Source organism: Neofelis nebulosa, chromosome 2 (genome assembly GCF_028018385.1).
Source record: "Neofelis nebulosa isolate mNeoNeb1 chromosome 2, mNeoNeb1.pri, whole genome shotgun sequence".
NCBI classification, from domain to species: domain Eukaryota; kingdom Metazoa; phylum Chordata; class Mammalia; order Carnivora; family Felidae; genus Neofelis; species Neofelis nebulosa.
In genome coordinates, this window is record NC_080783.1 from 27,552,307 (window position 1) to 27,577,758 (window position 25,452).

At 37.6% G+C, this 25,452-nt stretch overlaps 1 long non-coding RNA gene across 1 annotated transcript; it reads right to left on the reverse strand.

Annotated features, from left to right (window-relative positions):
- Positions 1–1,474: 1,474 nt before the first annotated feature.
- Positions 1,475–24,173, reverse strand: LOC131499170 (uncharacterized). Its single transcript, XR_009255753.1, has 3 exons — positions 24,121–24,173; positions 17,467–17,593; positions 1,475–2,069 (listed from the first exon to the last, which is right to left on the reverse strand). It is a non-coding gene; the product is annotated as an uncharacterized LOC131499170 (long non-coding RNA).
- Between the last annotated feature and the right edge of the window lie 1,279 nt (positions 24,174–25,452).

Consider the following 25,452-nt stretch of genomic DNA (forward strand, 5'->3'; position numbering starts at 1 on the left):
CCAGCGTTGGTGGGGAGGGAAAACAGAGTTGCTCAATGGGTGCAGACTTTTAGTCATGAGAAATGAAAACGTTCCAGAGATCTATTGTACAATAGGGTGCATATAGTGGACAGTAATGTGCTGTACATTTAAACATTGCTACAAGGATATGTATTTACATTATGTGTTTTTTACTGCAATAAAAAAATTGCTAGAACGCACTGATATTTGGAAAGATAACACAACAGTTTGATATTCTAGCCCATCCTTAAAATTGCATTCAATTGAAAATTCTGTAATGTCATTTTTGGGGGTCTAAAAATCCATTAAAATAGTTATTTGTCTTTTAAAACTTTAATTTGGCGATATGACAAGCTTAAATAGCTTAGGAAATTCTACTTTATATCTTTTTTTGGATATTCAGTCAGTGTTCACTGACACTGTTGGATGTGTTTCACGTTTCCTTCTTTCAAATTTTAAATATTTTGTAAGCCTATAATGAGAACTGTTCCAGTAGACTCCCTGCTGTTTCTTGCCTGATAAAAGGACTGGAAGTTACTGCATTCTACCTTTGTCCCCATAGAAAGACTTTGAATGAATGGCATCTCATTGAATGTGTATGTGTATGGGGATGGGGGTGGGGGAGGGGGTGTCTGTGTTATTTTGCCAATTGGTGACGGGGACATATTTTTGATGAAAAGAACTTTGTTTTTTCAGGTGACTTTGACTGATTTTCCACTGTCTTCAGTGGAACTTCCAAATTAGTGTCCTCTCAAGAAGTTGCAACAAGCACAATACAATAGCAGTAATTCAATTTTAGTATATGTGCTGCCGAAGCGAGCACTCAATAGCAGTAATTCAAATGCGAGTCTTGCCCTAACAAATGTATTCCTAGTGACCCTTCTTTCCTTTTGTTCCCTCTCTCTCTTCTCCCACAGTCCCTCCCCGCCTAGGAGAATCACAAGGAGGGTAGTCTACTTTCCCAGCGAGGTACTTTCCATACCATTCTTCTGCCCTTAGTGGGTGCTGATTTGTCCCTTATTCCTTCTAAACTCCCAGGTCCGCTTGCTTCTCTACAGACCTATCTCATATTTCTATTACTGTATTTCAAGTTATAGTGGAACACTGACCTTGAACAAACTCCTTAACATCATTTAAAAATACTTTCAATTTCAGGGGCAACTGAGTGGCTCGGTTGGTTAAGCCTCCAACTCTTGATTTGGCTAAGGTTATGATCTCATGGTTGTGAGATTGAGCCCTGGGGTCTGTGCTGGGCACGGAGCCTGCTTAAGATGCTCTCTCTCCCTCTTTCTCTCTCCTGCGGGTGAGCACACACGTGCACGCTCTCTCTCTCAAAAAAGAAAATTCAAAAAAATACGTTTAATTTGGAAGTAATTTTATTAGATTTACAGAAGTGTTAGAAAACAGTGCAAAATTCCTTTGTATCTTTTGCCCATCTTTCCCTAAGTTAATATCTTATAAAATCATGGTAGATCTATCAAAACTAGGAAATTAACATTGGAATAAAACTTTAAACTACACTTTATTCATATTTCACTAGTTTTCCCCTAATCTTAGATTCAATGTTTCATCTTTAAAATGGATATAATGTCACCTACCTTGTAGGGTGTTTGTATAGAGAGTATACAGGTAAAATCCCTGAGACACAGTGAGCCCTCAATAGTATTTGTTATTTTGTTGTTGCACAGAAACGCTGTTCTTTATGCATTACAATTGGTGTTATAGAAATGGGCCAAACATCTGTCCAACAAGGTTGCAAGGACTCCCTGGTACACAGTGTGTGTATTGTGGCTTAGGTTCAGTCTGAGACGAAGATGTGGCGTGGGTGGGATCTCTCCATTGAAACGAAAAAGGCGCCCCCATGTGGTGGCCACAGATAAGGCTCAGTGCTCACCACCGATACTGAGCACCCCAACCAGTCTTGGATAACGGTGCTCATCCACTTCAAAGCAGCCAAGACAGTCAGCAGACACTGAAGGTCTTTAAGATGTCAGCATGGATAACTTATAACGTTATTTTGCAATTTCTCCAGAAGGGGTAAAAGACTACAGAGAGACGTCACATTTTTGCTGGAAGAGAAAGGGCAGAGAAAATCCAGATTATGGTAATGATACTCAGAGAAGGGAAAGCTTTCAAAGGCCACTCTTTTATAGAGCCCTGTGGTAGAGAAGGACACCGAGTATCTCTGGGGTGAGAGGGTGAGTAGTGCAAAATCAGAACAAAGAAGAGGGGGAGTCACAGACGACAGTCTGTTTTCAGAGGCAAGCTATGGCGGTAGTCAAAAGATTATTAATCAAGTGTATGTGTAATCAAGTGTACATATAGTAAAAATAGCACAAAGCATTTGGACATTGGATAGTGGAAGAACTAGGTTCCGGTGGAAGGGTAGACCATGTAGCTCGCCTGCAGAAAAGTGTGGAAACAGTAGGTCACATTAAGAATAATTATATCCCAAACTCAGACATCTTATTCTGTGCTACTTATGGTGGTTGGGGTTGGATGGGATTGAAAACTGGAAATAAAAGGAAAAAAGAAATAAAACAAAGGTGTCTTGCAGACTGATGACATTAGTGGGCCACAAACTGGGGACTGCAGCTTAGAGTGTAAGAACTTTCTGGGCAAACAAACTACAAGTCAGACTGTTGCAGTGTATATAGATATTTTCATGGTTGTCTTCTTAGCCCACTAACCTCTAGGGCTTTTCCAAGCACAGGAGAGCAGCATTTAGATGATCTTTGGTAGTATCGTAAGGCACTATCTGCCTGTCTCCATAGTCACACTCTAAATAGATTAATTTTTATAGATCTGATGTCAAGCTAGTGAGATTACCGATACTTTTTGGCAGCCCTTAATGGCAGAGCTCATTAAGTAGGTTTTCACTATTACATGAGAGAAAAAGGAATAAAGGCAAAACTAATATCATATTACATTCATAAGAAAAATTATCATTTTGTGTCTCCTGGCCAAGAACTTACAGAATGAAAAAGAATAATAATGTTTTAAATTAATTATAAAGGTGAAACCAGAGCACGGCTCATGACTTTCTAGTTTGAATAATGGACAATATTTTTAGAGCCATTTTCTTTAAATAGTTCTAATAAATAGCCTGTTATTCTAATTGAAGTCTTCTCCCTCAATGCTAATTTTGAGGTGCCTAGTGTAAATTGAGAGTCCTTTTGTTTTTAGATCAGTAACTTAATTTTTCTACAATAAATGCTAGTTGAAATCATCCAGACATTTTTAACATAGTTCTAAATAAATCAGACAGATGAATCATAATGTGGTTGGAAAAGATTCTCTTAATATAATGGTAAGTTTAAAAGGCGGATCCCAGAACAATGTGCATTAATTAGTGTCATTTTTTTTTTAATAAAAGTATGTGTTCATAGGTTCTTAAAGTTTTTGGAAGTTTTTAAACAAAATGCTAAACCTGATCATAAATGGATGATTTTTTGACTGTATATAATTTGTAATCTTTTCTCTAGTAAAACCTTGATTATTTGCATAAAATTTTATTTTTAGAAATTTAAAATTTTCCTCTTTAGAAAATAAAAGGCAAGACATATTTAAAGCATGGCCACATAGGATAGCATTGCTAAGAAGTCCTGTGATGTAGGTCTTTAAGAGTGACAATAATAAGACTTTCATAATTTCTTGTTACGGTTAGAAATAGTATGAGAAATCCACCAGGGTGCTTTTAAACACATTATATCATTGTATGGGAAGTGGAGAGATCTGTCCAAAAGAGCTTACCCTGGTGTTTTGATCACAGTAGCATAGTTACATAGTAACAAGTTATTGTCTAGATGGACATTATGCACAGAGACAAAACTGGCATTTATAGGTCTGTCTATTGTACCATTTTGGATAGTTTCTTTTTAAGTAACAGAAACTCTGACCCAATGTGGCTAAAGAAGTAAGTGTAGAGGTAAGTTGGACTCAGGAGTTCATTGATAAAAATGGACTAATGTAGGCATCAGGGACTCTGGTTCTGTCTTTCCCTAGGCTCTCCTATCTTTAATGTAACTTAACTAACATTAACTTAACATACTTAACTTTTTCCTCAGGCTGACTGTAGAAAGGCTGCAGCAGTCCCAGGCATGATAGCCTGATATGACAGAGTCCAAAAACATCATGCTGTCCAATTCTTCTTGTGGCTGTCTTTTGGACTGGAAGCTAAACTTTCGAAGAAGTGACCAGAAAACTCTCCCACATCTGATTCGCCTTTGCTGAATCAATCTAAGAGTAGGAGTGAGCATTGATACAATATCCCCAACATGTATCACTTACATGGAATCCTAGTTGAAAACATTAGAAAGCCATAGTGTAGTAAAATGAATTCATGATACGAGGGTTATTTCCAGTTTGGGGTTATAATAAACTTTTCCGGACGTGTCTCCTTGGGCACATATATTAGTAGTATTAGAACTGATGGGCAGATATCTTTTCAATGTTATTAATTCTAAACTGTCCACAAAGCGATTGAAATAATTTCCCTCCATTTTTCATTATGTAAGGGTTCTGTTGCTTCTTATTTTCACAAACACTTGTTAAAGTGACTTTTAACCATTTGTTATGTGAGCAATGTCTTATTATGATTCTGTTTGTCTGGTTGTTAATGAATATACATATATAATTTCCTTTACTGTCCATTTGTTTCTTTATTTTAATTTTGTGATGTAACTCTTCAACTCTTTTACACATTTTGTATTGTTTTTCTCCTCTGTTAGTTTCTTTTTATTTTCTAGATTCTAGGCACATCCTTATAGGATCTTTTGCATATCTCCTTAATATTGTATTTTAAATTTATTTTTAATTTAAAAAAACTGCAGTCATCAGAATTCATGTTTTTGGCATACAGTTTTATGAGTTTTAAACATGCACAATTTTTGTAACTGCCACAGTGCAAAACAATTCTGACATCCCAAAGAATTTCCTTGTGCTGCCTTTTGTATTCAGACCCTTTTCCCATCTTTGGCCAATGGTAACAACTGATCTGTTTTCTATTTGTCTATTTTTGCCTTTTTCAGAATGCCATATAAATGAAATCATCTTGTATATAACTTTCTGGAGACTGGTTTCTTTCATTCAATTTAATGCATTTGAGATTCATCAATGTTGTATCAATAATTCATCCTTTTTGTAATTGCTTAGTAATATTCTACAGTATAGATGTATCACAGCGTGTTGATGTAGGCACTCGTTGAAGGACATTTATGTTGTTTCCAACTACAGGCATTCCTCGTTTTATTGTGCTTCACTTGAGTGTGCTTTGCAGATAGTGCGTTTTTTTGTTTGTTTGTTTGTTTGTTTACAAATTGAAGGCTTGTGGTGACCTTGCATTGAACAAGTCTATTGATGCCATTTCTCTAACACCATGTGTTCACTTTGTGACTCTATCACACTTCGGTAACTTTTGCAATATTTCGAACTTCCATTATTACATTTGTTATGGTGGTCTGTGATCAGTGATTATGACCTACTGAGAGCTCAGATGATTGTTAGCATTTATTAGCAATAAAGTATTTTTATTTTTTAAATTTAAATTTAATTTAATGTATTTATTTTGAGAGAGAGAGAGAGGAAGCACACAAGCAGGAGAGGGGCAGAGGAAGAGGGAGAGAGAGAATCTCAAGCAGGCTCCACACCCAGTGCAGAGCCCAACTCAAGGTTCCATCTCACAACCATGAGATCATGACCTGAACCGGAATCAAGAGTCCAATGCTTGACCAACTGAGCCACGTGGGCGCCCCAAGTATTTTTAAATTAAGGCATGTACACTGTCTTTTTAGCATAATATTATTGCACACTTAATAAACTACACTATAGTGTAAACATAACTTTCATATGTACTGGGAAGCCAAAAAATTTGTTTGACTTACATTATTGCTGTATTTGCTTTGTTGCAGTGGCCTGGAACCAAACCCACAATATCTCTGAGGAATGCCTGTACTGATCATTGCAAATAATGATCCTATGAGCATTCATGCACACGTGTGTGAAAATGTTTCCAATTCTCTACAATAAACCCTTTGAATTGGAATTGCTGGGTCGTGTAAGTGTATGCCTAACTTTTTATTTTTATTTTTTTTTAATGTTTATTTATTTTTGAGAGAGAGAGAGAGACAGAGAGAGACAGAGAGCAAGCAGGGGAGGGGCAGAGAGAGAGGGAGACACAGAATCCGAGGCAGGCTCCAGGCTCTGAACTGTCAGCACAGAGCTCGGCACAGGGCTCGAACCCACAAACCGTGAGATCATGACCTGAGCCGAAGTCAGACGCTCAATTGACTGAGCCACTCAGGTGTCCCAGTGTATGCCTAACTTTTAAGGAAACTATTAAAATGTCTTTTGATGAAAAGAAGTTTATAAATATGAATTTTGGACGTTATGATTGGTGTTTTTGTGTGTCTTGCTTAACAAATTCTTCCCTTCTCTAGAGGGAAGAGGGATATCATGGAGATATTCCCTTACATTATTTAAGTGCTTTACAATGCTGGCCCTTTCGTTTAGATCTATAAACTACCTGTAATTGAGGTACAGGTGTTAAAGGTCATTATCTGTTTAAGCATTCTGGCAATATAGTAGACTAATGTTTTGGTTTAATTTTTCAGCTATTTTTTTCTATAAAAATAATTCTATAATAATTTTGCTGCTATTTTTCTATAATAATTTTCTATAATAATAATTCTGTTTAAAATGTTAAAATGTTAAAAACTATTTTAAAGGAAAAACAAAGTCAAAACAAATTGGAGTGAATCTCACAATATTATTGTCATAAAATTGAATTGAATGCACAAATCTTATACATGGCTTGCTTTTTTAATTGTTTTTAGTGTGAATAGAATGATAATGGATACAGAGCTTTACTTTTCAAAGTAGGCAGCAAAAACATCGTCTTCTCTTTGTATTTTTTCCCAAGAAGAAATAGCATCAATAAAACATTAGACAAATAAGAAAGTTAGCAGGAGTAGAGAAATATGATCTTGATTGAGACATAGAACAAAATCATGCAATATCAAGTTACTTGATCATTGCCCTTGAAAGAGCTATCCTGTGTGAGCTTGGTTCACTACAGTGGAACCTTTCCTAGTAGTTGTTATGAAATTTTTGTATGGCCTTATTCCTCAGAATATAAACAGGCAAATGTTAACCTGAGGCTCTTTCCATGAAATATGTTGAGGGCCATTTTGGGCACCTTTCCACCTGAATGTTATCTTAAGCTTGTTTTGGGGATCTGTACTACTTCTGAATATATCCTTCATGGATTCAGGCTTCTGACTCCCGATATTGACTTTACTCTGTTGGTGACAGCTGTCAGGAAAAAACAAAAATGAAAAAACACGGACAGAAAGATCTGATGCTCCTAAGGCCTGGGTAAAACTAACCTCCTCAGCAAGACTTTTGAGTTTAAATTGGCTTTTATGAGAGTATGAGGATATAAGGACACAAGCTGGTGAAAACTGGTTTAGTTCCCAATGTCACTGGAATGGATGCCCTTCCTTGCCTTTCAGGAAGGGAAGGAGAAGCTAGATTGGCATCGTGCTCTTTTTTCTGATTCTTCCTTTCTTCCTTCCCTGCAATCAAGTTAAGCTAACAATGTTTAACTTTTTCTTTTGAAATAAGTCAGTTTTAATTTTGGTTAAGTCCAATTTATCCATGTATTTCTTTTATAGACCCTACATTTGGAGTTGTATCTAAGCAATCTTGCACTTTGAGACCCAAGGTCTCAAATATTTTTCTTTTTATAGACTATGCTCTACCTTTAGACTCTCTGTTCTGTTCCGTTGATCTATCTTCATGCGAGTACCGTACGGTCTTGCTTACAGTAGCTTTTGAAATCAGGAATTATTAGTCCTCCAATTTAGTTCTTTCTCAAAATTATTTTGGTTCTTCTGGATCCATTGAATTTGCATACAGATTTTGGAACCATTGTGTCAATTTATCCAAAAACTTCGTAAAGTTCTGGTTCGGACTGCACTGATTCCACAGATCAATTTGAATAAAATAGACATTTAGAACATATTTAGTTGCACAACCCATGAGCAAGGTATATCTTTCCATTTATTTTGGTTTTCTCTAATTTATCTCACCAATGGTTTCTAATTTTAAGTATTCAGGCATTCTACACGACTTGTACACGTTTTGTCAGATTTATCGCTAAGTATTTCATATTTTTGGCATCCCTATGAATGGTTTTCTTTTTTAAAATTTTAATTTCTGGGGCGCCTGGGTGGCTCAGTGGTTGAGTGTCCGACTTCAGCTCAGGTCATGATCTCACAGTTCGTGAGTTTGAGACCCTGCATCGGGCTCTGTGCGGGCAGCTGGGAGCCTGGACCCTGCTTCTGATTCTGTGTCTACCTCTCTCTGCTCCTCCCCTACTCACGCTCTCTCTCTGTCTCTCAAAAATAAATAAACATTAAAAAAAAACTTTAAAATTTCAATTTCTGATTGTTCACATCCAGCTTTTAGGATTACAATAGATTTTAATATACATTGATTTTTGTTTCATATTAATTTGGGAAATGTTGAGCGTGTTTGTTAAGACACCTTTAATAGCAGTTAATATTCAAACGTCAAGAAGAGGATTTTCTTATTTTACCTGAACTATTAAGGATTTTCCCTTTGTCTGTTGTTGTCAGCAATTTGCATATTGATGTGGCATGTTTTTGAGGATGCATATGTGTGTATGTATTTATTCCATTGTTCTCTGAGTTTCTTACATCTATGATTCCATATCTGTTGCTATTTCTGAACACTTTGTACCTATCATTTCTTCAAATATTTCTTTTGCCCTGTTCTATCTCTTGTCTCCTTCCAGAATTTAATATGTGTATGTGAGGACATTTGGTATTTTCTTATAGCTCTTGGCTATTTCGTTCTGTTTTGGGCAGTTTTTTTTAATCTTTGTATTTTGGTCTGGGCTATTTCTTTTGACCTATGTTCAAGGTCATCGGTTCTGTGGCTCTGCTGATTCTACAGATGAGCCCACTGAGGGCATCTTTCACCTCTCTACTATGTTCCATTGCTAGCATTCCCACCTGACTCATTCCTGTAGTTCCATCTCTCTGCAAATTACCCATCCTATCTTGCGTGGTATTCACCATTTCTGTTAGAACCTTTACCATGCAAAGCATAATTATTTAAATTCTTTTTCAGATAATTCTAATACCTGTGTGTTAATTGAGTCTGGTTGTTGATTAATTTTCTCTTAGCAAAAATTGGTTTTCTTGCATTTTCCATGTCATGTAGAACAGTGGAGTGAGGTAAATGCTTAGTTTGGAAATGGGCCTGAGCTCTTTCTGGTAGGCATTTAGCGTGAGATCTTGTTAGTCTAGTTGCAGTGTGATTCACATTTATTTTCGCTGTACTTATCCTTGGTGCACAAGCTTCATAATTCTCTGCTGGCACCTGGTGTTTAGGGTGGGGGCTGATTTACTGGAGGATTTTTCTCAAATGATGCTTTTCCCTCAGTTTTAGTTCTTTGCTTGTTCTGTGCCTCAGAGACTATACGTCTTTTGCAGCTTTTGAACAGTATTCGATTATTACTTATACTCCAGACTTATTAGCATAATGCTGGAGAGTAGCTAGGGGATGTCAAAAGACATTTTTGTCAGGGCACCTGGGTGGCTCAGTTGGTTGAGCCTCTGACTTCGGCTCAGGTCGTGATCTTGCGGTTGATGAGTTCGAGCCCTGCATCGGGCTCTGTGATGACAGCTCAGAGCCTGGAGCCTGCTTGGGATTCTGTCTGTCTGTCTGTCTCTCTCTCCCTGCCCCTCTCCCTCCCCCGCTCGTGCTCTGTCTCTCTGTCTCAAAGATAAAATAAACATTTAAAAAAAATTTTTTTAAAGACATTTTTGTCTGCCAAAACTGGGCAGTGCTTTTAATATCTTGCATTCCAGGGTACAGCATTCCGCCAACAAAGATTTCTCTGCCTCAGAGTGTCAAATAGTGTCAAAGTTGAGAAACTTCCCTAGAGCGTAGAGGGATTTTTAGGTTTCTTTATTTCTGTTGCCGTCTCTTAGCTGAAATGGGTTTTCATTAAGTCCTTAAGGGCTACAGTTATATTATTATTTGTTTTTCTTTTCACCTTCTTCCCACTTAGATTCTTTTGCTTTATAAAGAAGATAAAGGTGAAGATTCCAAGTAGTGTTTCTTCTCATTCTGGGGCATCTTTATTCCCAGAACTGTGCCCCTTCAGGTGGAAAGCGCAGAAAGTAAGGTTTGCAAGAGTGATGGAACCCCCTTCCCACATCACTCACGAGGTCTTGCCAGCCACATTCAGCTTCCACCAGTTCACCACCAGTTTTAGCTGAATTATTTTTACCCCTTGACCAGCGGGGCTCCGGGTAAGAAGCATCCCTTTTCATCTAGTCTCTCCCTACAGGTCCCTGTCTCCCCCTAGAATTAGGGTTAGTTGGGTGCTCTGCTTCCTCAGCTCTCTTGTGGGGTCACAGAAATTCATGAACTTGCAATTGGCCTGAATTGATTTTTATTTTAAAGGTAGGAGCCATGTTCTTTCTAGTTCTTTTCAACCCCCAAGCAAAACTTGGAAATTACACCATCACGTTTCGGTATGAAAATTAACCAGCGAGGCATATACCTTTCTGAAGCAGATAACCCCACTTCAATATTTTTAAGTTTGATTTTGACATAAAAACATTTCAAATGACATTTATCTTCCCGCATTTCTTTTCTCCAGTATTTGCTTGAGTAAATAAGTAAATTAATGCAAGATTAATTTTGAATAATGTTCTCTATGGAAAAATATCCCTTGATATTTGTACCTAGTTAAGAAAATAATAAAAGTATATTCATACCTTTACGGCTGTTTTAAAATTTTGCAATGTGAATACTGATCTGACAATATCTACGAATTCTGCCTTTTTATGCATTTCATTGATCACTATTGACACTGCACATATTACCATACCATGCCTGTAACTCGGGAGTAGCTGAAAACCAGATAGCTGGAGGAATGGTTCTTTGAAGAATGCTCAGAGTATCAGAAATGTCTGTATTTTGTTCTCACCTCATTGACCTAGAAAGACTTAAAAATAGATTGGACAATAGGTGGGTGACAAACGCTTTTCCCTTTCTAAAGTGTTCTAAACATGCTTGAAAGGAATGAGGTTGGAAAAGGGAAAAGAGTGCAAATGGGATCCCTACAACAGACATTTCTACACAAGGGTTAAAAACTCTGAATAAGTTTTCTCTTTCTGCCTCTTCCCCACTCTCTTTCCTTCCCCACATTTTCTCCTTGTTTCACTTTTCCCAGAGACTGGACTGAAATGTTTTGATGTTCTCTGCTTCGTAATGAAAAGTAATTTCTTTCCACTACTTTAATTATTTCAAAATCATTAATAATTCTTGTACGTGTGTTTAAACATGGAATTGAATGCAATATTGCTACTAATTATATTTGTTCAGCTGAAATTCTCTGTGTGGGAAGAACTCACTGTCAAAAGGGGAGAATGACGAATCACTGTGGGAAGGTTGAAAATTGTCTAAATCTCTCAAAATGTCATGACCAAATTAAGGTTTAATTAAAAGCTTAAAAAAAAAAAAGAAAAGAAATAAAGAAAGAAAAAAAGAAAGAAAAATCACCTGATGTTGAATCCCAGAAAACCGTTTTAGAAAATAACTCTTTGTGATATTAGAATTCAGTATTTTAGTCTATTTTCTAATCCACATGTTACAAATTTGAATTTCAACTATAATGGATGCTTGCCTTTTTTGCAACTAGAATACTAGGCATAACCTAAGTTTTATCCCTAGAAATTTTCTCTACCATCCAGCTCTAATGGAATTTTCTTGACTCAACTGGTCGATAAATGTCGCCGAATGTTCTCAGCATAGGATTAGGGCATTTATAGCGTGGTAGCTTTGCGATAAATGCTGTGCTCTCTCCTTCTGCCCCACTCTGTTCTCACATAAATTACAATGCGGTGAAAAAACTAAAGGAATATAAGATGATCCTCAGACTAGATCTCCATAGCAGGGAATAACTAACCAAAATGAATCAAAACAAGAGTAGCTTTAGCTGTTCAAAATACAAAGTATTTTAAGGCCAATGTATTTTATTTTGCATGTTAAGGCAAGTATAATATGCAAATAAATGTACACGTGCACAATACAGGTGTGCATTTTATAACCTCTGGCATGTGGGAGAGGATTTTAAATACCTACCCATGGATAAAGAACTATTTCTCACTAACCCCATCTCTGAATCAGGTGTGAAAATATGCCTATATGGGTGAGGTTGAATGTTCTATCAAGTGTTTTATACCTTGTTAATGTGAAACTACTTAATAGAATTAAAATAGGTCACTGGAGGTGAACTTGTTATTAAGCTCCAATACTGACCAGCAGATACTATTTGGGATATGTTGGGTTTTCTGAAATTATTAAGTATATGAGCGATTTTCAACCAGTAAACATTTGTCCAACATTTGCTAGATGCCAGGTACCACTGTGGGCATATTGGAGGTGTCCACCAACAAATGGATAAAAATCTCTGCCTTTAAGAAAGCAAGGCTGGGGCTGGGATGCCTGCACTAGCATGACCCTGAGCATCTCTTTACCTCACCCTAGACCAGCCCTATGACATGAACCTTATATTCTACAGGGGAAACTGGCAACACACAAGATTAGTGTGAAAAATATATGGCATTTTCTCTCTCTTTTTTCTTGTTTAAAATTTTAATTTCATTTAGTTAGCATACTGTTATATTAGTTTCATGGGGAAAATATAGTTATTCAACAAATATATGGTATTTTAGATTATGATAAATGCTATAGGGTAAAATAAAGTGGGAAAATAGATAGTAAGATTGGGGGGGGGGGGGCGGGCACAGGAGGAAAGTTTGAAATTTCAGTTAAGAGTGTCCAGGGATGTTCTACTTGAGAAAATGGCAGTTGGGCAAGCCTGAAATAGGAAAGGTAGCAAATCACGTGGAGACCTGGGGAAGGCACTCTAGACAAAGGAACAGCAGGCCAAGGAATGGGGTACAAACTTACCTAGTATTCTAGAACAGCAGAGAGGAAGCCAGTGGTTGGAGTAGAATGAGCAAGAGAGTTGTAGGGAATCAGTGATAAGACTGGGCCCAGATCAAGAGGGAAACTGGATCACAAGAGGACTTCGGCTTCTATTCTGCATGATACAGACAACACTGGAGAGTTTTGAGTTAAGGATTACCATGATCTAACCTACTTACCTGTAGTGCTCTGTGGCTGTCTGCAGAAAAGACATTAAGGTTGCTAGTTCCAAGTGGTGAGATCAGAGAGAAGTCTACAGCAAGACATAAGTGAATGGATCCTGGATATATTTTGAATGTAAGGATTGTCTGTGGGTTGGATTGGAGGGAGAAAGAGAAATAGAAGCATCATGGACGACCCAAGGTTTTTGACTTAAAAACCAGAAGAATAATGTTGTTGTTAATTGGCAGGCAAAGATTGCTCAATTTGTAAGCTGTTAACTTCAAGATTTAGATTAGACATCCTTAGATGTCAAGTAGTTGATTCCCTGTAAGAATGTTGAAAACTGAAAGGAAACATGTTCCTCCAGTGAAAGAGGGTCTCTTAAAAATCAAAAACCAAACAAAAGCTGCCACTGCCCAAGCTCACATCTCACAAATAGGTCTCCCCATTCAAAGAAAATCAATAGTATAAAGAAATGTGTGGAATCAATGAAAACATCTCTGAAGAAACTTGAGCAAAAGGCAAGTGAAAACAATGAATTGCAAGAGACTCACTAAATGGAGAAGAGGAAGACATCTGGTAAATAATTCTCCATAGTCAGTCCCAAGTGAAATATTATCTAGAAAAATCTCCACAAAGGCACAGTGAGGTTTAAAGGAAAGATTAGAAGACCAAAAAAAACACAAAAAACAAAACAAAACAAACTAGATGACAGTGAGGAGGAAAGGATGTAAAGCAAAAACACTCCAGAGGCAAAGTCATATTAGAAGCCACAGGAAGAAGTACTTTAGAGTGAAATTGTAGTCAGGGTGATAGTATTCAGGATTGAAGAAATTTCAAAACTCAGTAAGGTAAAGAACATATGCAAAATATAAATTATAAAGATTATGTATGTAAAAGATAAAGAAAGTTCAGCATTAACCTAACTGAGTTTTCCTAAGATAGAAGCATGTAGAATTACAAACCAAGGATATATGGGAGAAAGCTTTCCCCAAAATAAACATGCACTCTGTAGCTCAAAAAACTTTCCAGAGTGAAAATATAGACAGAAAATAATCAATACCAAGAGGCAGACTTGTAAAGTTTACTACAATTCAAGAATCTTAGAATATCAAGGCAGGAAAACTTAGTCTTGAAGAAAGGAGAAAAAAACTTCTCTAGGAATAATCATAATATGAGAAGAGAGTGGAGTGATGTTTACAAAAAGATCTAAGTACAGGGAGCATCCAACTTCATCTCATGTCATGATCTCACAGTTTGTGACTTTGAGCCTCACATAGTGCTCGCTGCTGTCAGCACAGGGCCCGCTTCACTTCCTCTGTCCTCCTCTCTCTCTGCCCCTCCTATACTCATATTCTCTCCCTCAAAAATAAGTAAATATTAAAAAAAAAAAAGGATCTGAGTAGCAAGATACACTGGTATGTTTTTGACATAAACACAAGAGGTGTATATTCTCAAACATTTAAGAACTCAGGGAATACAGCATCTTGAACACTCATGAAAGCCTATTGGACCAAACCCAAATATTAAAGACACAAATCAGAACAAAAAAATCAGGTATATTTGTTTCCTATTGCTGCTATAATAAATAACACCAACTTTGTAAATTTAAAACAGCACAAGTTCCTTATCTTCCAGTTCTGTGGGTCAGAAGTCCAAAATGAGCCTTCCTGGGCTAAAATCAAGAGTGGGTGAAACTTCTAGAGACTCTAGAAAAAAATCAGTTTCCTTGCCTTTTCCAGAGACTAGAAGTTGCCTACTCTCCTTGGCTCATAGCCATTTTCTCTCTTCAAATCCAGCAGAACAGCATTTTCAAATCTCTTTCTGACTCTCACGTGCCTGCCCACCCCCCCCACCCCCGCCCGTTACTTCTAAGGATTCTTTATATTAAACATCATGTTGTGATGATATTGGACCCACCCAGATAATCCCGGATCATCTCCCATCGCAGGCTCCTTAACTTAATCATATTTACGATGTCTTTTCTGCAATGTAAGGTAGTGTATTCACAGGTCCTGGGGATTATAGGGTGGATATCTTTGGGAGCCATTATCCTGCCTACCATGTCCGTTATGGAGAAACTACAGTAAAGGATGGATGCGAATACTGACTCTACCTCCATATTAAGTTTTTTGGAAATATAAAAATCATGAAATTATAGAAAATGGGATATGGAAGAAATTGTAAGTACAATAATTGCCTTAGTGTTTTATAGTAGGAGTTCAATAGTTAACATGGGAAGTTGAAATACGTTAGTACAGGCCACTTTAAAAAAAAATCAACTTAGATACTTTAGTTCCTAAAATATCTTGCTGTGAAAATAATTTCATATATTCATTTCAATTTTCTTTTGATAAATTCAAGTACATTTTCTTTCTTCCTTTTTAACAAAAATAGAATGGGAAAATGATGTAAAGTAAAAAAAAAAAAACTTACTTCTCTTGATCCTATTTCCAGTATAGACACTTGTTTGAAAAAAGCTCTAGTGATTTAAAAATTATTACTCTTAATGGATTTGGAACTGTTTCCTTTGCTCTTTTCTATATTGTTTGATAGTAATGATACCATTTTATATAATGCATATATAATGAATGCCAAATGTATAAAATCCCCAAAGATAATACACAGCTCTAGTTGAAACTACAATTTGGGTTTTTTTTTTAATTAAGGAGGAAATAGCTAACATATTTTTAAGACACAGATATGTAAATAGTGATGATCTCTAATATAATGTAACCAGTGATTGCCTCTCAGTGGTGCGATTTTTGTGACCATAATTTCTTATTTATATTTTCCCTTATTTTTCCCAGTTTCTATAACAGATGATACTGGAATTAAAAATATATATATATATGTATAGAGGGACCTGGGTGGCTCAGTTGGTTAAGTATCAGACTCCTGATTTGGGCTCAGGTCATGTCCCAGGGTAGTGGGATCAAGGCCTGTGTTGGGCTCCTCGCTAAGCATGGAAACTGCTTAAGATTTTCTCTCTTTCCAAAAAAAAAAAAAAAACAAAAACCATATATATATTACATATGTATGAAAATGAAATGTCACCTACCAACACACACACATATATGCACACACACATAAAACCAACAACGTACTGATGGAGATATCAAAAATCCCTACATTATGGATATATACAAAAAAGGGTAACATAAAACAATATTTCATATAAAATCTAAGCCATGGCATCAAGGCTTTTTTGTTTTGATTTGTTTCACTGATACATTTATCTTATTTGCTATATATTTATTATTTTTATTGAAGTTTGAATTAGAGGGAAAAGAAAGGAAAGAAATCAGGGAACTGCAAAAAAAGAAATGATTTATGGAATAGGAAGAGATTGAAGAGTGAAAGGGACAGATCAGCAGATAAGGAAAAAATACAGATGAATCATGGAGCTGACTTATCCATCGCTCTTGTTTTGCATCAGGATTTGGTAAAGTGAATGACAAACGGTTGTCATGAGTTAGATATTTTTATTTAAAAACCCAGTGGTTCATAAGTGAACCTCTATTAGACATTCCATTTAAGCTGAGATACTGGGGATGATAAACATGTCAACTACCCAACATCCTGGTCTCTGTGTGGTTCCATGACAAACACATATTCCAACAAAATGGAGTAAAATGAGCCATCGCAACTCAAATCTCCATTTCAGTGACTCACTGTCTTAACATAAAGAGATACATTTGTTGAGTAAATTATCATGTGCCAAGTGCAGTTCAGTGGACAAGGAAATCATCAAGTAACACAGCAAAAGTTTATGTCCCTATGGAGCTTAACTCTAGTGGATGGAGACAGACTACAGTAAAAACTAATTTAGAATATGTTCGAGGGAGGCAGTTTCTACGGGTCGTCAAAAGGAAAAGTAGAGTAATGGTGACTAGTCACACTGGAGCAGGCAGTGAATTGGAAGGTTTGTAGTATGGAATGGGATGATCCACAAGAGCCCTTTGAGGAAACTTGAAGGTTAGGAAATTGCTAGTCAGGAAGGTATCTGGAGAAGAACACATCAGGCAGAGGGTATAACTAAAGAAAAACCTCTAACGTGAGAGCCTGCTGGCTTGCTCCATCTAAGTGTTTCAAAGTAAAAAACAAACAGAAGAATAACAGGGAAGGAAGCCAGTGAGATAACTGTCAGATCATAGGGACTTTTAGGCTAAAATAAAGACTTCAGCTTTTACTTTAATTGATGGAAACACGGTGCCAGAGTTTTAGCAGAAAAGTAACATAACATAACTTGTTATAAAAGGATCATACCGACTCCTTTGTTGAAAGTAGACCGTGGAAGAAAAGGAGATGCCGAGGGCCTTCCATGAGACTATTTATTGTCGTAAACCCAGGCAACAGATGATGGCGCGCTTAGTCCAGCGTGCAAGTCGCGGACCTAAGGAGAAGGGATAGGGTTACGGAGATGCACTGAAGAAAAAGCTGACAGGTGGGTTACATGTGGAATAGTAAAGAAGAGGAGTCAAGCATAACCCAAATGTTTTCTTTTTAATTTTGAGTAACTGAAAAGATAAGGGATATGAATTCAAAACCAGGTTTTGAAGGGGGAAGTGACACAGTTTGGCAGCCTGGCAGGTGAAGGATATTTAAGTTAGTAGTAACAAGTGAAAATAACTCAAAACATTGATTAGAGCATCTACGTGAGGTTTAAACGGGCGTAGCAGTTTTTTAAAGAGTTTTTTTAAAAAGTTTTTTAAAGTTTTTTAAAGCAGTTTGTCACTGTATGGGACCTCACATAATACCTGTTTTTACGCTTTTTATACTCTACTTCCAAAACTGAAGTGAAACCGTAAATACCTAAAAAGCACAGACACCATGAAAGCAAGAAAGACAAGAATCAAGTTTTTTGAAAAGGTGATTCAAGAACAGAGGTATATATAGCCAACTATTTTACCACAAGATGCTAATTTTGTCCAAAGATAGGAGCCGGGAGAGGCTTTACTGCCTGCCAATGGCATGCCTTGATTTCTACTCTGGCTCAGTTATTGGCCCCTTCTTCTCTTTGCTTGCTAATCAATATTTATGTTTAGCCAAATTTTACCTCCTTACCAAATGGTAGAGATTTGGGGTTGGGAAGAGGCTGCACATAGCTTCCTTTTCATTCCAGTCGCCAGAGGCCAACACTATTTGACATTGTCGATCAGCCAAACCGTGAAGTGAGCATCCAACAAAGACATAACCAATTGAAACAACATGTAAGCAAATATAATTTGAAGTGCAGCATTTTCTTCTGAAACCTTAGTGACTGCCCCTCCTATTGGTTACCTGTCATCAGTCAGAGCATTCCAGCTCTATAACCACAGGGCGACCTCTGTACTTCTCTTAGGTTCATTTTAATGAAACCCTAACCATGGTCCCAGACTGGACGTGAGTCCCCATTCCTAGAAATGTAATTCATTTGGTGAAGAGGCATAAGGAAGACAAAGATGTGGGTCTGGAAAAGGTGGGATTTTTAGGTGCCGACAACATGAAAGCAGGAAAATTAAAAAAAAAAAGGTCACCAAAACGAAGATCAGCACCTTCAACTAAGACATTTGTGAGTCCCTATTCTGTAGAGGAAACTCATGTAGATACCAGAGAGACCAAAAGTCTAAAACAGCTCCAAGCCTTTAAGGGAAGGTAAAATGACAGAAATGTTAACAGGAACAAGAAAAATAAGCAGTTAATGAATGGTACAGCACACCAGACACAGGGAACTTTTAGGAAACTGCTTGTGTTTCTGCATTCCTTTCAAACAGACAGTTTTCCATTTCATCTGAAGGGCATAGATGGCATTAAGAATTCATTTGATTTGAGCTATTAAATAGGACAGAGCCAACTGAAATAAGAGTTTCAATGGGTCGCCAAAAAGACCTCTTTAACTTTCAGCCCCTCCTAGTCTGTCTTAGAACACTCTGTTCTTTCTATACTCCTAGTTTTCACCAGTATTTTTCATCTCACTAATACACTGAGCACCAAATACAATTCGAAGATCAGTGAGTGAGAGGGGAAAAAATTGACCTCAACCACGGATTGCACCTTCTCTCTAAGAAACCACTCTTTCAAGGAAGAATGAGACACTCTTTTCAAAAATCACAATTGGAGGTGAGAAATGATCCCTTTTAACTTTGGCTTGAATTAACTCCGACATGTTTGTACTGTATTTTCTAAAGGTCTGTGGTCAAAATCTGTACATTTTTATTTTCATCGAATAAAATAGGCAATTAATTTTAATAAAATAAGCTTAAATAATGAATAAAATAGAAGTTGCGTCCCTGTGACCATATTTCCTCGCTGTTTAATACAATTCCATTTTCTGGGCTTGAGTATTCGAAACCAGCAATTTGAAGGGCTGTGTTGCTAAGAGACCAAGTCCTAGGTTGAAGTCAGAAAACCAGGCTTCTGTTTGCACATCTGTTACTGATTGCATAGGACTTTGTGGAAACCACTTATACGTCCTGCACATCCTTTAGTTCAGAAAAATTATCTTTTTATCAACTTTCTGGTTAAAGCATCAAATATAAAATTTTATTGTAGAGCAAGAAATTTAACAAGAGAAAAAAAAAGGCTTAAAAATTCTAAGATTATTTTGTCTGTGACATTGTGAGCCCGACACCCTGAAGCCGTCCTCTATGTTTTTGAAATGTTTTAAGATATAATTCACATTCAACCCAATCATTCACCCTATCCCTAGGCAACCACCAACTTACTTCCTATCTTTGTAGCTTTGTCTATTCTGGAAATTTTCTACTAATGGAACCGTACAGTATGCAATTCCTATGGCTGGCTTCTTTGCTCAGCATTATGCTTTCGAGGCTGACCCATGTTGTGGCATGTACTTTACTTCTTTTTATTGTTGAATAGTATTCCACTATATGAATATATCACATTCTGCCTGTCTGTTGATCAGTTGGTGGACATTTGTGTTGTTTCCATCTTAGGCTGTATAAGTATACAAACTATAAACAAGTTTTTGTATACAAACTATAAACAAGTTTGTATATGAACATATGCTTTCATTTCTCTTGGGTAAATATATAACATTTAACTATTTGAGAAACTTCCAGACTGTTTTCCAGAGCAGCTATACCATTTATGCTCCTACCAGCAGTGTATGAGGGTTCCAATTTCTCCACGTCCTCTCTAACACTTATGTTTTTTGTTTGTTTGTTTCTTTGTTTGTTTGTTTGTTTTAGAGCCACCCAAGTGAGTATGAAGTGTTATCTCATGGGGGTTTGGGTTTGCATTTCCCTGATGGCTACTAGTGTTGAATATCTTTTCATATCTTCTTTGGAGAAATATCTATTCAGATCCTTTTACCTATTTTATTTCAGTTATTTATCTTTTTATTATTGAATTGTAGTAGCTGCTCTATGTTTTTCCAAGTTTACATGTCCTGTAACTCTCAGCAGAGTTGGTTTTATTTGATGAAGGAAACCATCCCCTTGTTCCCATCAAGCCACCTTCTCCTGGCTGTACATTTTCCAGCACAAAGTCCCTCCCCTCCGTTTATAAACAAGGGTCTCCATGATAAATATAACCTGAGGTTTCAGTCTAAGCAAAAATTTATATCTAGAGATGAATGGACCCACTTGAAATTGCCAGAAAATAAAAGCTATGCAGACCATTATGCTTCCCCTATTTGCAGTAGATGCCAGAGAACTTGGAGATAGTTACTTCACTGTCGCAAAGTGCTTTAGGTCTACTCAACTAAAGTGCATTTTGTTAGCTTGAAATGGGATCTGGTTTGTTTTAGATGCAAATGGCTCTTTCCCTGTCCATTTTAATCTCTAAGTCATCTCCATTCCTTTCAGAAACAGACATGGCAAAACTTTGAAATAAAAATACTGGGAGAAATGAAAAAGGTACTTACAGTTCTTTATCTATTAAAGAAAAAAAGTCACTTTTTGTTCTCTTCATGCCATGGAAAGTGAGCAGTGTCCCTGAGAATGAAGGCTAAAGCTACCTGGGGTGTGTGAAATCATCGAGGTCCAACTGTCTTCACCAACACAAAGAAGTCAAAGTCTTTCAGAGTGTGAGAAGGTAATGGGTGGGTGAAGCTTTTGAATTACTGAAAGTGAGATGCAATAAATTCTATCATTCATAGGACCTGGGGCAGTATCTCTTCCCCAATACCTGCCGGGGCCTTTTGTGATATGAGAACATCACACAGTACCCATTCTTTCCCTATCCCATAGGTAAGGCCTAGGCAGAACTTCACAGGAGACACAGATTGTTGTTTCAAATCAACATCCTCTCTGCCCCTTTCAATAACCATGGATTTAACACTATCTCTTCCAGTTCCCACTTTCCCCACCATGTTGTTTTTTTTTTAAGTTTATTTATTTTGAGAGAGACAGAGACAGTGTGAGTGGGGTAGGGGCAGGGAGAGGGAGAGAGAGAATCCTAAGCAGGTTCCACACTGCCAGTGCAGAGCCTGATGTGGAGCTCGATCCCATGAAGCCATCAGACCGTGACTGAAACCAAAACCAGGAGTCTGATGCTTAGCCGACTGAGCCACCCAGGGGCCCCTACCCCACCATATTTGTACTATTTTTGATTAAGTATCAGACCAGCAGCTTATCCTCCATCTGTCCCACCCAGAGATGTTTGCATGCTCAGAGAACATTCTAAAAGAGGAAAATGCTCTTCTAATCAGGGGAATACATTCTCATAGTGGACTAGTATTCTAGGAAAATTTTGGTTGACTCGTTGAACATTTTTCCGTTTTTCTGAAGATGGTAGCAGGTATTTTTCATGGTCCCGCTGAAATCAGAGAAAAAAATATTCTGCACTTGCTTGCATGCCTGGGTTTTTCATAACCTCACTTCATTGTTTTGATCAAAAGCTGCCTTGCTGGTTGAATCCCTCACCTAATTCGCCCTGCTACATCACTGGTGCTGATGCACAAGCTGCTTCCACACTTAATAGGAGATTTGCTGTCACGGACAATCGTCGAAAGAATATGTCGAATGCTATAGCAGGGTTTCAAAACAAGAATAAGCCCCCAAATTTTCCTGAGCCATAGCAATGTGAATAACTTCTCAGCAGGACCACATTGAAAACTCTGGCACTAATGTTAGTGTTTAACTATGTGTTTAAAGTACGAGTTGTGTTATTACGCAGGTAAAAGTGGTGTAGGCATCAACTTGCGTTATTTTCCTGATGTGGAACATGGAGTGTTCGTGCCTGGCCTGAGACAAGTGAAAACACACCACGGCAGTTTTAATGAAGATGATCTCTTATGTTCTGCAGCTTGTCTCATGGCCTCTTGGAAAACGGCAGCTGACCAATCTGCCATTCTCTGTGCATGAATTGCATAAAGGGAGGAACTCTAATACAGGTTCTCCACCGACTATAAAATTTTTAAAGGAAAAGATATGTTGTCTTCACATTGGCTTAATTTCCCAGTTGAATATTTATTATTATTATTTTTTAATGAGTGGGTTTCTGGGGGCGCCTGGGTGGCTCAGTCGGCTAAGCGTCCGACTTCAGCTCAGGTCACGATCTCGCAGTTCGTGGGTTCGAGCCCTGCGTCGGGCTCTGTGCTGACGGCTCAGAGCCTGGAGCCTGTTTCAGATTCTGTGTCTCCCTCTCTCTCTGACCCTCCCCCATTCATGCTCTATCTCTCTCTGTCTCAAAAATAAACGTTAAATGAGTGGGTTTCTGGCCCTTTCAAACCCACAAATCCTTTTGAAAAATAATTGTAGTCGTCGAATGTAGATCATGCACAAAAAAATGAAAACTCCAATAGAAATATACCCACACTAGTATTTTTTTAGAGGCTTAACTCTCATGTAGGATGCTTTCAGTTGTAAGGCACAGAAAATTCAATCTAAAATGGCATAAGGGAAAAGGAAGCTCACTGGTTTAGTGTAGATACCAGAGCTATATCCGGTCTCATTCTTATCCACTGGGGAATCAAAAGAAAGTTCAGTTCCTCCAAATTTTCCATTTGCAGATCTGAAGCTCTTCCACCCTGATGGGACAGACCTGGTCATATGCCCAAATCTCAGCCACCAAGTGTGGAGTTCGGAAAAATGTAATTGGATTAAGTCCAGGAGGGCCTTCTCAGGAGCTCCAGGTACAGTGAGTTCTTCCCTGCCTCCGTTACGATGCTTTGGGCTACTTGTAATGGAAACTCCATCTCAAATTAGCTTAAACTATAAAGATATTTAGTATTTCACATACTAGGAAGTTCAAAGAGAGGACAGTCTCCAAGTATGGTCAAAATAGGATTCTGGCTTCTCTGCAATTTCCTTGGCTCTGCCTTCCCCCATGAATTGGCTTTACTAAAATGAAGTTGTTTCTGGACTTTTTAAGTACTGCAAACCTACCCATGACGTTTCCAGATAGCTAAAGTAACCCAGCAGGACAAAGAGAAAGCTTTGACTCCAACATGTAACAACTGGCTTTTCTTTAGTATGGGGAAGCCAGTTTAGGTCATATGTCAACTCTCATCTGATATCAGTCGTCAGGAGGATGTCTTGATCTGTCTGGCTTAAAGCTGAATTCCTTAATTGGATGGGCAGGCAGGATTAACACAATTGGTTTAGAATTCATAACCGCTTCTGAGCTGGGGCTGGGGTTGCCTCCCCTGAGAATCACAGAGCACATGGAGAAGGCTGAACACTTGAGCACAATTTGGATTTTCCAAGAGAAGGAAGAATAGATGGTAGATATCCAGTCAACAGTGGTTGGTCCACATCCACACCACACGGTCAGGAAACTCGGAGAAGAAGAGAGAGTGACTGACAGGAAATACAAGGAAAAATTATCCCCGTGGTAAAGTTGTTTTCTCCTCTTAACATTGGACTGATAATGTGAATAAAACCTTGCCCGGGTAAAACATGGTAACTCAGAAGTAGCACTCTAGAAGTAATTAGATTTCAATTTCAGAAAATATTCAAAGGAACCACCACTTACCCGATTTCAATTTTGAGCTTGGGTCTGGTGGAAACAGTACTGTGATGCATCATCCAGGAGGGAAAGGAGAGATGAAATGGAAATAGCAGGTAAATCCATTAACTACATGTGCATTATGGTCCTTAAAGTTAGTAACAATATAATCATTTGAATTATTATTTTTGTACTATAATCATCATCAGCAGTATCATTACTGAGCCTATAATATCAAAACCTTGTTCTCACGAGTGACCATCTTTCCCCTTTTGGAACACTATGATAAAATGAGGATAAATAAATGAATCAGATGAAAGAAGGGGCAGACCCTCATCTTGTCACTTCTTTTCCTTAATTCTGATGATTCCTGACAAGGGACACTGGGACAGAATTTGAGAATCCTGAGGACACTGAGCGATTTTTTTTTTTTTTTGAATACCAAAAACCTCTGAGTAAATCTCGTTTCTCCGCATTCAGTCAGCACTGATGCCCATTCTGGATGAGCATTCTCTTATCCAGTTTATTTTCTGGTTCTTAAAAATGAAACTTCCAGTTAACACGAGCACTTGTTTCATATCACCATGCACCGACTGGAAATACAGTAGTCTCCCTTTATCCAGGGCCTCAGTTACCCCAGGTCAACCACAGTTTAGAAGCAGATGATCTGACAATATGTCAGAAGGTCAATAGTAGCCTGATGATCCGTGCTATGCCTACATCATTCCCCTCACTTCATCTCACCACATTGGCATTTTATTGTCTCACATTGGCCCAAGAAGAAGGGTGAGCACAGCACAATAAGATATCTTGAGAGAGAGAAAGACCACATTCACGTAAGTTTTATTACAGTACATAGTTATGATCACTCTATATTATTATTGGTTATTATTTTAATCTCTTCTGTGCCTAATTTATAAATTAAACTTTAACATAGGTGTATAAGTATAGGAAAAACACATAATATATATAGGGTTTGGTGCTATCCACTTTCGGGCATCCACTGGGAGTGAGGGAACCCATCCCCTGCAAACAAGGGAGATCTAACATAATACATCCTGAAGCAAAGAAGACAAAATTATTTATTTATTTATTTATTTATTTATTTATTTACTTCTTTATTTATTATTTCTCAAATCAGAGCAGATTTCAGTTCAGAAGTTCACCATTGTGTTCCTGGGACACTCCCTTTCTCCACTGATGAGTTTCAAAGGAAAAACAGTTTCAGAATAAGGAAAACCTTACAAAAGGATGATAAACCCTGATTGTCCTGTGAATATTTTATAGACTGACCTAATTTACTGATGGAGTTAGTGTAGGAAGGCACTGAGTATAATGTTTTTTACATTTTTTTAAGGT